Here is a 14054-nt window from a genome sequence, read left to right as displayed (position 1 = left end):
ACTCTCAAAGGAAAAACAAATGCAGAGAGGCAGAGACAGAGAAAGAAGGGACGGAAGAAAAGAATACCTCAAAGAAGTCTCTGGTGAATGAGAGCTGTAGGGCGATTGGCACCATTTTCTGCACACACTTGGCATGGAGTGATTTCGGGCCAGGCAGACAAGGACTTGGAAGAGAAGGGTTCCCCTGACCTGCAGGGAAGGAATGAGACCTACAGCATCTTTATAGTCCCATCGAGTTCTGGTGGCAGCTTGAAGTCACTGGTTATTCATTCCCCAGAGGGTGAACGTTAATGATAACTGTACAGATCATAGCTTAAAAATAATATGGATAGACAAGCTAGGAAAGGATTTCATAGCCTTTTGGAAAATGTGAAATTATTACCAGGCCACTTGATATTTTAGTTTTAGGAGGACAGAAATTTTAACTTTGTGCCAATTTTAAAGCTCACTTCCAACCAACGTCTCTAGTTTACCATCTGGACAAATACAGGGAACAGTATGTCCATAATTTTGACTTATCTAAAGGGAAAGAAAGTCACATCGCTAAATTGCATTATTTCAGATGATCCATTGCTCTATCCCTGATTTCTGTACAAATCTGGGACCCTTACAAAAAATAACCCAGTGTCACTGGCGTGGTTTTACTTGTGTGCAAGATTGTGCAACCAAGCTCGTTCTCATCCATTCGAAGGAGCTGCTTGGTCCTTTCTTTCCCAGGTTGGTGAGGGGCAGGGCTGGCATAAGTGGGGCTTGCTCAGGAGTAGCCGCCCTCTCCAACAGCACAGATAAATATATGGCTTGGCAAACGCATATTGAATAGATTATGTGCACTTTAATTGAGGCGGAAGATAATAGGTCCATTTTTATTCCATTCTCAAGTTGTTTCACGTTCAGCATTCCTTCGTCACAAAGGTTTGCTAATTGTTCCAATTTGCAGTGCCAAGTAATTTGTGCAGAGTGATTCCATAAATGTTTTCATTTCTGGGTTCCTACAAAGAAATTCTACTTCACAAAGCCTCTAAGTATCCATTTGGAGGGAAAGGGTCCCACAGAGAGCGCGGGGAGAGGCGGTCCTGCCGTCAGATGCGGGGACTCCGAATGCCCCTCCTGGATCAGAAGAGAGTAGCACAATGGTGTACGGGCAGCCCAGGGTGCCACCCACAGACCCTTCAAATAGAACTACCAGCCGGTGGGAGGGTGTCTGGGTGGGAGGTTTGTTGTGTGTATATATATTTTTCCTAATATATTTAAAACTAGTTCGAAGTATAAATGGGAAGATTCCCTTTTTAGCCTCTCCTTTACGGAAAGAAAATCAGTTCCTTGGTAAAATTCCAGACCGTCAGCCCCACCTCCGCTCCAAGCAAGCTCTTTGAACCCTTTCCTACCAGGTTCATTAACATTTTCTGCTTTGAGCCATTATCACGGTGTACAAAGATTGTGCCCCTTCGAGTCCTAAAGCATCCTTTTAAAGTGAAATAGTCTGCCAAATCCTGGCCTGGCCATGGCGTTTTCAATTTCTCTTCTTAGTTTTTGGGTAACAGCAATAGTGCTTACACACTTACACATACAGCATGACCTGGTGATGACAATGAACCCCGAGTCTAAGGGAGATTTAGATCACGTAGGTCTTTCCACCTTCACAGATAAGTATCTGAGGAACTGGTGACATTGATTAGGACACTTCATCCATCCTGGACCACCAGACTCAGTCCTGAGCAAAGGACCGAAGCCATTCACTAATGAGCTCTTCTTTGACCTGATGACAAAGCTAAAGCCTTCCTTCTGGAAACGATACTAAAACAGAGCTTTCCTTATTGAAAATGGCTAATGTTTTCGTGAGCTTGGTTGAGACTGTGTTTTCATGGTTGAGCTCAGAGCACTTAATTCTACAGACATTCTCAGGGCTGTGTTCATCTACCTTACAACAGAGGTGGGAACCAGGTTCTTGCAATTCTAACAACACACATTGATTATATACATTGTGTCTGATGAGTTTTAATTTTTCCATGTCCAGAAGAAGAAATCTAGAATCAGAAAGATGGTTTTCCTGAAGGTTTACACACTGAGTTCATGATGCTTGGGTCTCCTACAGGCTTGTTTCTTAGGGCCCTCACCTAGTAGTGGTGACTCCTGGGCCTGCACTCCATGCTTACGTGGTCACCAGGTGAGCAAGAGTGCCTTGGGTTTAGGGCGCTGGCTCTCAAACTCCCGTGTGCACAAGAATCAGCCAGGGAAGGGGTAGTTAAAAATGTGGGTTTTCGAACCCCTCCATGGACATCAATTCTGCAGGTGAGGAAGGGTGTGCATTTTAAACAAATACTCTGGGTGATTCTGACGCAAGCAGTTTGCAATGAGAAACACTGTCCTATAAACCCTAGCGGAGAATATTTAGACATGTGCCGCAAGTCATAGTTTTTTGGTTTTCAGATTTCCCACTCAAAATTCTATCACTTCAAATATTTTTCCTAATAAAAAACCTTCAGGACATGAAGAGATACTCAACGTCATTGGTCACTAGGTCACTGAAAATTACAGTGAGATATTACTACACACCCATTGGAACAGCCACCATCAGGAAGACCGACAATACCCAATGTGGACGGAGGACATCAAGAAACTGGAACCCTCGGGTATGGCTGATGGGAATGTAAGATGGTAAAACCGCTTTGGAAATAGTTGGTGGTTTCTTAACAAGTTAAACATATACTTATGGTCCAGTAATTCTGTTCCTAGGTATGTACCAAGAGAAATGAAAATGTATGTCCACACTAAGACTTACAGGACATGAGTGCTCATGGCAGCATTATTCATAATCACCCGCACTGGAAGCCATCCAAATGCCCCTGTACTGGTGAACGGATAAGCTAAATGTGATATATAATAAATACGCACGTACGTCATCACGTGTAATGTGATAGATGAAACGATGGAATGGTATTCGGTATTAAAGAATGAGCTACTGGGATGTGGTACAATACAGATGAGCCTCAAAAACATTATGTGAAATGAAATAAGCCAGACACAAAAAACGGCAGATCGTAGGATTCCATTTAGATAAAATTTCTGGAAAGGGCAAATCTATAGAGATGGAAAACAGATCATTAGTTGCCTGGGGCTGGGAGTGGGACTGACTGTGGATGGGCAGAAGGGAACATTTTGGCGAGATGGAAATGTTCTAAAACTGGATTGGGAAAATGACTGCAAAACTCTCTAAAATTACTTTAAAATTCATTAAACGCCATAGGTACAGGGGGTGGATTTTAAGGTATGTAATTATACCTCAAAAAAAGGTGTTTAAAGAAACAAGAGGATCTCAAAAATGGGAATAGAATGGTACACGAGTGAATAAATTAACCAATTAAAAATATTTCGATGTATCTAGGAGAGGGCGTTCAGAGAAGCGTCGACGTGCACGTGATTAAGTGCCTTCCGCGCTTCTCCTTCATAGGTGGCAATTTCTTCTCAGCCTTCACGGGCTCGTCCCCAACTTTCCAGCTGCTCTCAGCTTTTCTCTGTCTTCAGCACCACGAGACTCTTCCCGTTAGGCAGTTAACTAATAGGCCATCCCGGCCTTTTAGCTTTCTTAACAGGCAGAAAGGAGCGTCCCCCATTCCCTCTGACTCATCTGCTTTCTTTCCATGTGGCAGGAGAAGAAAAAAGAGTTTTCAGTCCCATCATCTGTCTCTGTGTCAGCAATTCAATTGTTCCCTTAGCAACCATCGCTTTTCTGCCGGCTCTCCGATACACACTGCCTTCTCAACGAGCTTGGAGCCACAGAATATCTCGGTTTGTGCCAGGAGCGGTTTTCTACAAAGGCCAATATCTCTTGTAGAGCAAACTATTTTTATAACAATACTCACACAAAACATACAGTTTTTAGACGCAGGTGATAATGGGGACAGCGCCGAGGACACGGTGCCTCTTAGGCTCATTTACCTTCCACTCGGACAGAAGGATGTGGCCAGGGCAGCCAGGGCCTCCGCTCTCCTCCTGGCCCGGGACGGCACGGGCCACAAGAGAAATCAGAGGCCCAGAAGAGGGAGACTCACACCGGGTGGGAGCCATCCAGGGACCTTCCTTTGCTGATGGAAGGATCGAGGCATTACTTTTGCATTCGAAGCATTCCAGATGTACCATTTTCCCATCTGACTCCTTATGGGTGCTTACTGCCCTTAATGTATTTCCACACCCAGGTGAAAGCTAAAACCCAGGGTTCGCCCAGAACTGTGGTTTCCCGTATTATTCCATCAATTATGTACGTTCCAAAAGGATCTTTAATTTATTTTCCATAAAGAAAAGAAACAAGGGTGTCTCAGACGATGGCGATGATGTGAATGCTCTCACAAGAAAACAGGTCCCAAACACCGGAAAAGATCTGGAGTTTTCTCATAATTCCCTCTCACAGACCCATCCGTGGGACTAGAATCACTCAGTAGCAAGTTGGTAGTTTCTTCTCTAATTCATAAGAGTGAAAAGGCATTTTATCACTATTTGAGAACACAGTGGTTTTTCAGCATTTCAGAACACCTGTCCTTCAAACAGATGATGCCAAATATTTTCAATGAAGCTTTACTGCATATTATGTACACCAGGGGTTGGGGACATTACTTACAAGATTTGGTACAGCCTTATTTTAATATAGGCACATATTTGGGGTTAAACTCCTTTTATTTCATCTTATTCTTTAAATCAGTTCTGCTCCTAATTCAGGCAGGTTTTCCTTGGTATTAACCTGAACTAAGGAAATTATCCTGTATAGAAATTACTTTGTCACAACTGCTAACACTGAGCTATTGACTCAGTGGGCTTGTGGAAAAGGAGGAGAGCCTCTGGTGTATTTTATGACCTCGGAGGAGAAAGACTCATGGTCTGGAAGCATGTGCTCCTGCCACTGCTGGGAAGCTCAGCTTTGCGGCACAGATGTCTCCAAACCAGTCCTTCGAGGTGTTTAGAGAGGTTATATTTAGGCCAATCCACTCCCTTAGGGTTTCCCAAAATAATAAATCACCAAGAAGGAGGAACTCAAACCACAAGTTAAGGTTCTGAGTCTACTCTGAAGACCTCAAGGATAAAATTTTTGGGCACTTTAGCACAAATATCCTAAGGGAAAACACTGCCAGCCTTCCCCACACACAGAAAAATGGAGATCCATTTAGTTTTGGGTTCAGCAAGGGCGAAGGGAGTCCTAACAACTCGAGCTTGCCTGGGAGGAATTGGTCACATTTGGTTCTATCGTGACAAAGGAAGAATAGACGTTAGTCTCAGTTCCTCTCTCCTGAGTAAAAACTGTCACTTTGACACTTAGGCAGGCAAATGTGCTTGGGTCTAATCCGTGGTCACTGAGCTGCTGAAGAACTGGGTTTTTCTCTTTGACGTCTCTGGGCCTCAGCTTCCTTGCCTGCCCGGAGAGCGGGGCACGAGGAACGGGCTCCCAGGCTCCTCCGTGGCTGGTAGAGCTGTTTCTCTCTACTTTCCTCCAGTAGCCGGCTGTTTAATTCTGTGCTTTTCAGCATGTCTGGCCCAGCTGCCCGGACCTTCTCAGGGGCCCTTTTTTTCCCCTGGGAACCGAGCAGTTTCATACTCTCCACACATGCCGGTTCTCATGGGCCTTTCTCACCCCCATCAAAGTCAGAGTCCAAAAAAATATACACAGACACGTGCAGGTAAATATATGCATGTATAAAAACATGCGTTCTAGGAAAGAGCCAAAGGACTGAGGTAGCCCAGCGTGTAGCCCTCTGGGTCTCCAAGGTGATTCTCTTGGGCAGGAAGTGACCCTGTCAACATCCTGCTCTGTCTTGTGGGGCCCATCATACATCCTGTTCCTGGCGGTGAGGCTTGCCTGCCACAGACTCACTTTCTAGGCTGGATGACCAAGGGGGGGTCTCCTAACTGCAGTTTCTATGTCAAGTCATGGGGCAGCTCACCTCAGGAATGGGCGTGCTTCTAGTCCCAGTCTCACACGTTCAGGCTCCCTGGCCCCTCCACAAGAACTGCTTGCTAACAACCCGTATGTCCAGCGGCAACCTGCCCTGTGTTCAAGTCTGGTAGGAGAGTCCAAAGCTCCTCTTCTCGCAAAGCTGGCCCATCATTTTATGAAAGATTCTATTAGTCCTAAGGTTTCTTTTCTTTTCTTTTAAGATTTTATTTATTTATTTGAGAGAGAGCAAAAGTGAGAGAGCTCACAGAGAGAGAGAGGGAGAAGCAGACTCTCCGCTGAGCAGGGAGCCCATGGCGGGGCTCCATCCCAGGACCCCAAGATCATGACCTGAGCCAAAAGCAGATACTTAGTCGACTGAGCCACCCAGGTGCCCCGATCCTAAGGTTTCTGATATTCATTCAGGAAACAGAAACAGGAATCCCCCCATGCTCTTGTCTCTAGTTTTGTCACCCACTCCTTTCCCTGGCCCATCAAAAACAGGTCAGAGCCAAGACGATTCCTGTGGTAGGTAGACGGGTCAGGCTGTGCCCTGGAGTCATTTTCTAAAGGAATGAATGGATAACAACCAATGTAATAGTGATGTTCATTGTAGAAAATGGGTTTCTGGGTTAGGGGATGATGTGCCCAGATGCAGAGAGGGGAATGGAAAAGGGGGCAACCAAAGTAGGAAAAGGAATATGAAGGCCACATTTGTGAATGGTACATAAATTTATGAATACATGCATACATTAAGTTATATTAAAAGATTTTCAAAGATTTTGAAGATGCAGAATAGTCTAGGAAAAAAATAAAACCTATAACTTTACTTCCCGGAGAGAACTCTTGCTCACATTATGGTATATCTCACTCTTTGGTTTGTTACATTAATGTAATCTAAGCTTCAGTTTTGTGATCTGTTCTCTTTCCAGTTAGTAAGATCTATCACAGACCATTTTCATGTCTCGTAGCTGAGAGCCTGAGGCAGGGCTGAGCTCCTTACATCATTCCAGTAACTGCCAGTGTGACTTATCACTTATTTTATGAGCTTTATGACCTATGATGCGGCACCTGGTGTGGATTTGGCTTCAGTGGTGGACTCACTCCGTCTTCAGAATCACAGCCTGTTGGAACCAACCAGAAGGGACCATGAGTGATCTTGGAAGTCAAACCCCTCATTTCACAGGTGAGAAACCGAGGTCTGCATCGGAGCCAAACACAGGACTGGATCCGCATGTCCCAATCCTGGTCTATTTCCCCAACGCCACGGCCACAAGCATGAAAACGCTTCCCTTTCAGCCAATAGCCCAGCAGAGGAGTCAAGGTGGGAGAGCTGTGCAGATTCTCCAGGATTTCATGTGGTGGTGGTCACAGCCTCCCCAGCAGGAGAGGCCATGGCTGGTGCCACATGAGGGGGTGGCCTGGGGGAATACAGCGGATCCACAGCCCGGCTGCTCTCACACAACCCAGAGAAGACACCCTACTGTCCCCGGGCTTCGGGTGTGGGAGTGCAGCTCTGCATCCTATCAGCAGAGTCGGGCCACTTCTTGCACCCCCTCCGCCCCCGTCCTGCTCAGAGCCGTCTGCTGTCTCCTGCATTACTGCAGTCTTTCTTCACGGGGCTGCCTGATCCCACCCTGGCCACCCAGCCCCCACATGGGTCTCCTACCCCAGCCAGTGAGATCCCTTCAAAACCTAAAACTCTGCTCAAATCCTGCAGTGGCTGTCTATCTGACTTCGAGTAAAAGCCGAAGTTCCTACTATGTCCACAGGGCCCCTAGCCACCTGTTTGCCTCTCGGTCCTACTTTCCTCTCCATCCACTGGGCTCCTGCCATCCTGGCCTCCTTGATCTTCCTCACACTTGTCTTGAAGCCATTGTATTTGCCATTCCCTTTGCCTGGGAAGCTCTTCCCCACACACAGTCTTTGTTGGCATTCTCAGCTGCTTTGGGTTTTGGCTCAAACATCACATGCTCCGGGTGTATGTGCGTGTGTTGGGAGGGGGGTGCTTTCCCTGAGAATTTTAAGTGGGAGCTCTAAGAATTCTAATGCTTTCCTTCTAGAAATCCCTGCTCCCTTTTTCTTGATTTAATTTTCCTTACTCCTTGTCACTATGTGACTTAATATGTTACTGAAGGGTGGGAGGGTAGCCTGGCCTCAAGAAGGGGTTCGGACTCAGGGAGAAAGCTCTTGTTCTCCGGTTTACCTCCCCCTGTTAGTCGTGCTTCTTTCTTCTCTTGGTTCGGGCTGGCTTTTTCTGCTTCTCTAGACCATGTAATAGAATATGACCACCCACAGCTCCCCTTCATTAGTCAACTACGATTCGTTGGATAGAGTATGTGCTGAGCACGGGTCCATGTACTCAGGCTGCATCAGCGAACAAAGCAGAGCCCTGCCCTCCCAGAGTTTACATTCTAGCAGGAGAGATGGAGTGCAAAGGTAATCAAGGAGCCCATACTCCAGCATGTTAGATGTGAAGAATGTGGAGAAAGAAAAGCAGAGCAGAGGAAGGGGGTTGGGGAACCCAGGGCATGGGGTGGGGAAGGCAGGATGCAATTTTAAATATTCATCAGCGTTGACCCCAGTGAGATGATAAGATACGAGGGAAGATCTCCAATCATCACAGAGTGAGTTGGAAACCCACTTTTAAAAATCCACAAAGGAAAACTTGAAAGACAGGGTCGCAAAAAATGAGCATGACTGCTGAGATGGTGAAGGGAAGGTCATCTCCAGAAAAGGGGAAATGACCTTGAGCTGGAAAGACATCTCCAAATGCATCAGCCACTGAAGGGACCTAAGGGCCCTCTGTTCACACCACTGGAGTGCCTGTGTTGAGTTTACAGTTAAAACAGAAATCCCAATCTAATTGAGTTGTTCAGGCAACCTCACCTGTTGGAGGTCTGTGGTTAAACCAGTCCCCCCGATTCTGCCACATTTGTGGCAAGGTATTGTGCTGCTCATTTCCTGCTGAATTGCCCAAAAACAAGAAGACAGAGATGGTGATATCGCAAAGAAACTTGCTGAATGCGAACTGACTGAGAAAATAATGTGCCTCACCCCCAACTGTCAAACTTGTTTCTGCCTCCCGGGGAAGGGCTGCCCTTTTTTAGGACAAGCAGACCCGTTTCTCTTCTCTACCCTAAGGATTTTTCTCCTTGAAAGAGCAAAAAGTCACAAAGAATTAAGGGAGTGAGGGGGAATAAGATACGAGACATACTGGAAGATATAATGGTAGCAGCCATGAGATTCAGGTTATTTCCTTCTGAGGAAGACAAAAATAGAAATGGAAAATTTGATAAACCCCAAGTCATCTGCTGCTTTGCAAGAAAAACCTAAGAGAATTTTAAGCCTGGAGGGCTGCCTCAGAGGACCCTCCTCAGATGTTTACAGCCTTATCTGAATTGTTAGCTTTGGAAAAGGAGACAAGTAATATTTATAAATTTATGAATTTAGAAACCTCAGGGTCCCATTATTAGAACCAAGTAATGTAGGAATTTTCTAGAATTTAAAAGCAGAATGTAGTTCATCTCTGGCTATGAAATCATGGCAGAGCTCTAGGCTGACTTTGGGTACAGAGATTCCCCACCATGCCCCCCAATCTACCGGCATTTGTACGCAGTGGAGACTGAGTCCCTAGTACATGGGACTCCTTGCCAACGGATGAAGACACCACCGGTAAGGTAGAGAGATGGCAGAACCAAAGAACTGTCTTTGTTTGCCGTGGCCAGAAGAAGAGTAAGTGTGCATTTGCGGCTCTCGGTCCCTGCGGGCCTTTCATGGGGGCTGACTGCTTAAGTCATCCAAGCCCGACAAGTAAGCAAGTGGGTTACCTGAAAGGAAGTCTTGACTCTGACTTGCACCAAGCCGAAGTAGCCAGAGGCTACTGGGATCTCCTTGGCAGACACAAGAGGCATCGTCCCTGGGTTACCTTGGATCATCGGCCTCCTCAGAGTAAGCAACTGATGCAAGAAAACAGAGTATTCGCAGGAGTCAAAATCAGGAAGATGTTTTCTGATTTACTTTGAGTCGCGAGGGAATTCTACGTGCTGACTAGCCTGCAGATACAGGCTTTTATTGTAGTTTCCTGGGCTTCCATGGCTTGAAATAGATCCCCCGGAGACTCCCTCCACCCCCACCTCCCGTCTGATTGTTCAAGGGACCACACAGCAAGGACCTCAACAAGTGTTTGAGAGAATCCCAAGGCCGTTAGAGGCTGGTCTATAAAGCTTGAGAATGTTGGCTTTATAAACCCAGTAGAGAAATGTCCCCAAGGGTTTTCTAGAGCAGAAGGAAAGACTCAGCATTGCAGTGGGCTCCTCTTTTTACAGAAAGTTCCATCTAAGGAGCTGCCAGAGGTCATGTTGCATGTTGGCACATCTCCTGTAAATCAGACTTGAAAAAGAAAGGCCCACTCTGCCCAAAGTGGGTCCACTCCTGGTGCCAGCCTCCCACAGACTTGTGTCCAAGGGTAGCCAAATGGCCTTGTGGAGCTCCCCGATCATTTCCACAGAGCGTCATCACCCAGTCATGGTCTCCCCCAGGAATCAGGGCTTGGCCTTGCCACTGAAAAATCCGTTCCTATTTGAGAAGTGACACTACCGTAGCACTTCCTCTTTTCAAATTGCATGGCCCCTGTATTTCCCAGAGCCCTTGCTGAATTCCTGGAAAGATGGCAACGTGAGGCTGCCAAGCTGCGTGCCCTGCGGCAGGAGTGAGAGCGCCCAGGGAGGAGGAGCACATGCAGGGCCAGCACAGAGTCCTGGGGTGAGCTGACCGCCCGGGCTCACCTATCAGCATCACTCAGGAGATGTCCTCCACATCAGGATGACTTTTTTCACTTGAGTGACTTCGAGGAGCTGGAAGACGGCAGCAAGTGGGTAACAGATACAGCCTGCTATAAGAAGAATGTGTGGTGATTATGAAAAACCTATAGTCCTTCATGTGTGTGGGTCACTCAAGGCCGGTCTTGATCCAGGTACAGAGGCAATGCCTGCTTTGGGAAGAGCGTAAGATTTAGAGCCATTAGACTTAACATTCATTAACTCCATCGCTTCTTAGCATGTAGCCCTGGGCGAAGCATTTCCCCTCTCCAGCCTCGGAGAGCCTATTTTCTTATCTTTGAAATAGGGACAGTGATTTTCCCCTTGCAGGGAGGATTACTGTAACTAGACTGGAGGAAAGGTAGAAAAATCAGCTAGCACAATGCCTGGCACCGGGCAAGTCAGTAAATGATAGATACAGCTGCTATTGCCATTTTTAATATAAACGATGCCAATAAAGGTAATTTTAAAAACTGAATGATCTGGAGAAGTGTATTAAGACTCCTTCCCTGGGGGACTGGCTGGCTCAGTCGGTAGAGCATGTGATTCTTGATCTCAGGGCCTGAGTTCAAGCCCCATGTTGGGCATGGAGCTTACTTAAATTAAAACAAAAAACAAAAACTCCTTCCCTATTGCCAGGGAAGTTAAAAGAATAGGCATTTGGATCTACAAAATATGGCAGTCGGCATTGGCTGGCCATTCCTAATCCTCTTTCCTCCCTGTTCCTCTACCGTGGAGGCAAAGAAATCTCCCTGGCAACAAAAGATTTCCATAAGACACAGTTCTGGCCAATGAGATGTAAGCAACGATGTTTCTTCCTGATAAAGACATGGCTAGCACGACTCCTCCTTTCCTTCCTGTGCCTTGACCGTGAGCATGATGCTTGGAGCAGAGGCAGCCATATTGTAGCCATGAAGCAACAAACCACATGGTAATGATTTCTGAAGAGAACAAGAAAAAGATTTTGGGGTCTTGTTGACATTATTCAGCTGCTGCACTAGTCCTGGGTTACCTACCTGTAGGCTTCATAGTTTTGGAAGAAAAATACCCTTCAAATTGTTTAAGTGACTCAGATTGGTTTTCTGTTGTTTACTGCTGAAAACATTCTTATCTGATAAAGAGCTTTGTGATAAGCTTCTGAAATACCTTGCTGATGTAGCAGAAAAATCCACGATCACTTTGACTTCCTAATCAAACTTTTAGAAGCATAAGCTTTGTAGGCATTAAAAAATCCTAAATATTTTAATGAAAATGAACATATCCCTACGAATGTATGACCCATGCACATACTCATATAGTAGCTTATGAAAGTTGAGAGGTTTGCTTTCGGTGCAATTCTTGACTTCTAGAGTGCACATGTACAGCATAATAACAGTGGATCTCTCTCTTTTTTTTAAGACTTTATTTATATTAGAGAGAGAGAGCAGGAGCTGGAGGGAGAGGGAGAAGGAGGGAGAATCTGAAGCAGACTCTTCACAGAAGAGCCCAATGTGGGGCTCTATCTCACAGGCATGAGACCATAACCTGCCGAAAACAAGACTCAGCCGCTCAACTGACTGAGCTACCCAGGCATTGACAAAGCCACCCCGGTGCCCCTCAGCAGATCTCTTGAAACTGCCCATGCCTGGGCTCCAAACCTAGAGACAGGCCCTCAGATGAGGTCAGAGCATCACAAAGTTTTAAGGCTGCACAGATGCCTGTGAGGGAGAGGGCTGAGTGAGAACTAGGCTAGAACCTTCCTTAGCAGAGACCTAAGCTTAGCAAATCCTGTCTCCTGGATACTAACACCTCCATGAGTCAGACCGGGAAGATAAAACAGCCCTTCGAGCAGCATGGCATAGCTCTACTACTTAATACAACAGAATCACTACACATAATTTTTTTAAAAAGTTGTCAGGCTCCATAAAACCCAGGATTTATACGCAATCCTCTACCCAGACTTCCTCTTTAATCTTATATAACATTTGGTCTGGATAAGCCAGCATTCCGTGTGCATTGGGACCAGAAATACCAGAACCACTGCATTATGACCTTATTTTAATAACTTGGATGACCATGTTAGAAACTCAGTAAGATAGTAGGGGTTCATCAGCTGAGCCCCACAAATGCACGTATGGCCAGGCTAGAGTTCCCTAGTGAGAAGACAGCCAGCTAACTCCCCATCTTTGGAAATGTTGCTATAATGTGATATGAAGTGCCCACATGGTAAGGTCAGAATCACTCACATTGCTGACCCAACATGTTTACTTTGAATTTGTAATTTTTCAAATTATATGTAGTTTCTTTGTCAGTATTACATATTTGCTTAAATTTCCTGTATAGATTTTTAAATGAGATATTTATATGCATAAATAAATATGCATAAGGTCTTGAGTTTTTTGTTTTTGTTTTTAGCCAGCAGCAAAATGTTTGTTTTATAAGCCAAATCTGTCAGCCTATCAATTAAGCTTCTATTCTAGTATGCTGGGTGGCAGTCATTGCTAAATAATCTTAGGTTCATCTATCGAGTACCATGTTTATTCCTTAATCAGCCACCTTTGAGAAATAATTCCTGGAGTTCACATTATAATACCTGTTGACACAATTTTACAGTGGCCTAGCCTAATATTACATTTTTAGTTTTTACTAGTAATAATAATGGTATAGCCTTAATGAGCCCTAACTATATACCACTGTGCTGTATTCTTTATGGGAATTATTTTATCTAATCCTCAATTCAGTGAGGGAGGGTAATATTATCATGACCATTTCACAGATGAGCAAACTGAGTTTGGGAAGTTAAACTATTTGTCTGAAGTCCCAAAGCTCATGGCTAGTAGAGCCAGACTTTGAACCTAGGTCATTTTTATTTTTATTTTTTTTAACCTGGGTAAATTTTAAATTAAAAAAAAGAAACTTGTTATGAACCAAGGTAATCTTATACCAAAGTCCACCCTCTTAACCATCACGCCGCATTAGCACCATATATCATCCACACTTATCAATCGTATTTTTCTTTGGGGCACGTTGGAAGAATTTTTTAACAATTCTATTATAAATCATCAACAAACCCTTCAGCCATATTCTGCTGCAGCATCAACTTTAAAAATCTTCTCGAAACAGATAAGGCTGTGTTGTGCTGTGTTCTGTGGTCGCTCTAGCTGTTGTCATTTCCACCGATGCTGGTGTGATGGAATGAGCTTTAGAGTCAGATGCTTTGCTTCTGTGACCCGGGCCAGACGTGTAATCTTTTTCAGCTACACTGTGCACATGTCTAAAGGGGTGGTATTCATGCTGTCTTCTCGTCCCCCGGGGTTATGCTGATGGCTACACGAGTC

At 45.2% G+C, this 14054-nt stretch overlaps 1 long non-coding RNA gene across 1 annotated transcript; it reads right to left on the bottom strand.

Moving 5' to 3' along the window:
* Positions 1 to 6266: 6266 nt before the first annotated feature.
* On the bottom strand, positions 6267 to 11196 carry LOC103660089. Its single transcript, XR_567692.2, has 3 exons — positions 10705 to 11196; positions 9748 to 9876; positions 6267 to 7041 (listed from the first exon to the last, which is right to left on the bottom strand). It is a non-coding gene; the product is annotated as an uncharacterized LOC103660089 (long non-coding RNA).
* Between the last annotated feature and the right edge of the window lie 2858 nt (positions 11197 to 14054).

Source organism: Ursus maritimus, unplaced genomic scaffold, assembly GCF_017311325.1.
Source record: "Ursus maritimus isolate PB19 unplaced genomic scaffold, ASM1731132v1 scaffold_13, whole genome shotgun sequence".
Classification (NCBI taxonomy): domain Eukaryota; kingdom Metazoa; phylum Chordata; class Mammalia; order Carnivora; family Ursidae; genus Ursus; species Ursus maritimus.
The sequence above is the reverse complement of the archived record's forward strand: the minus strand, read 5'-3'. Positions and strand labels throughout refer to the sequence as shown.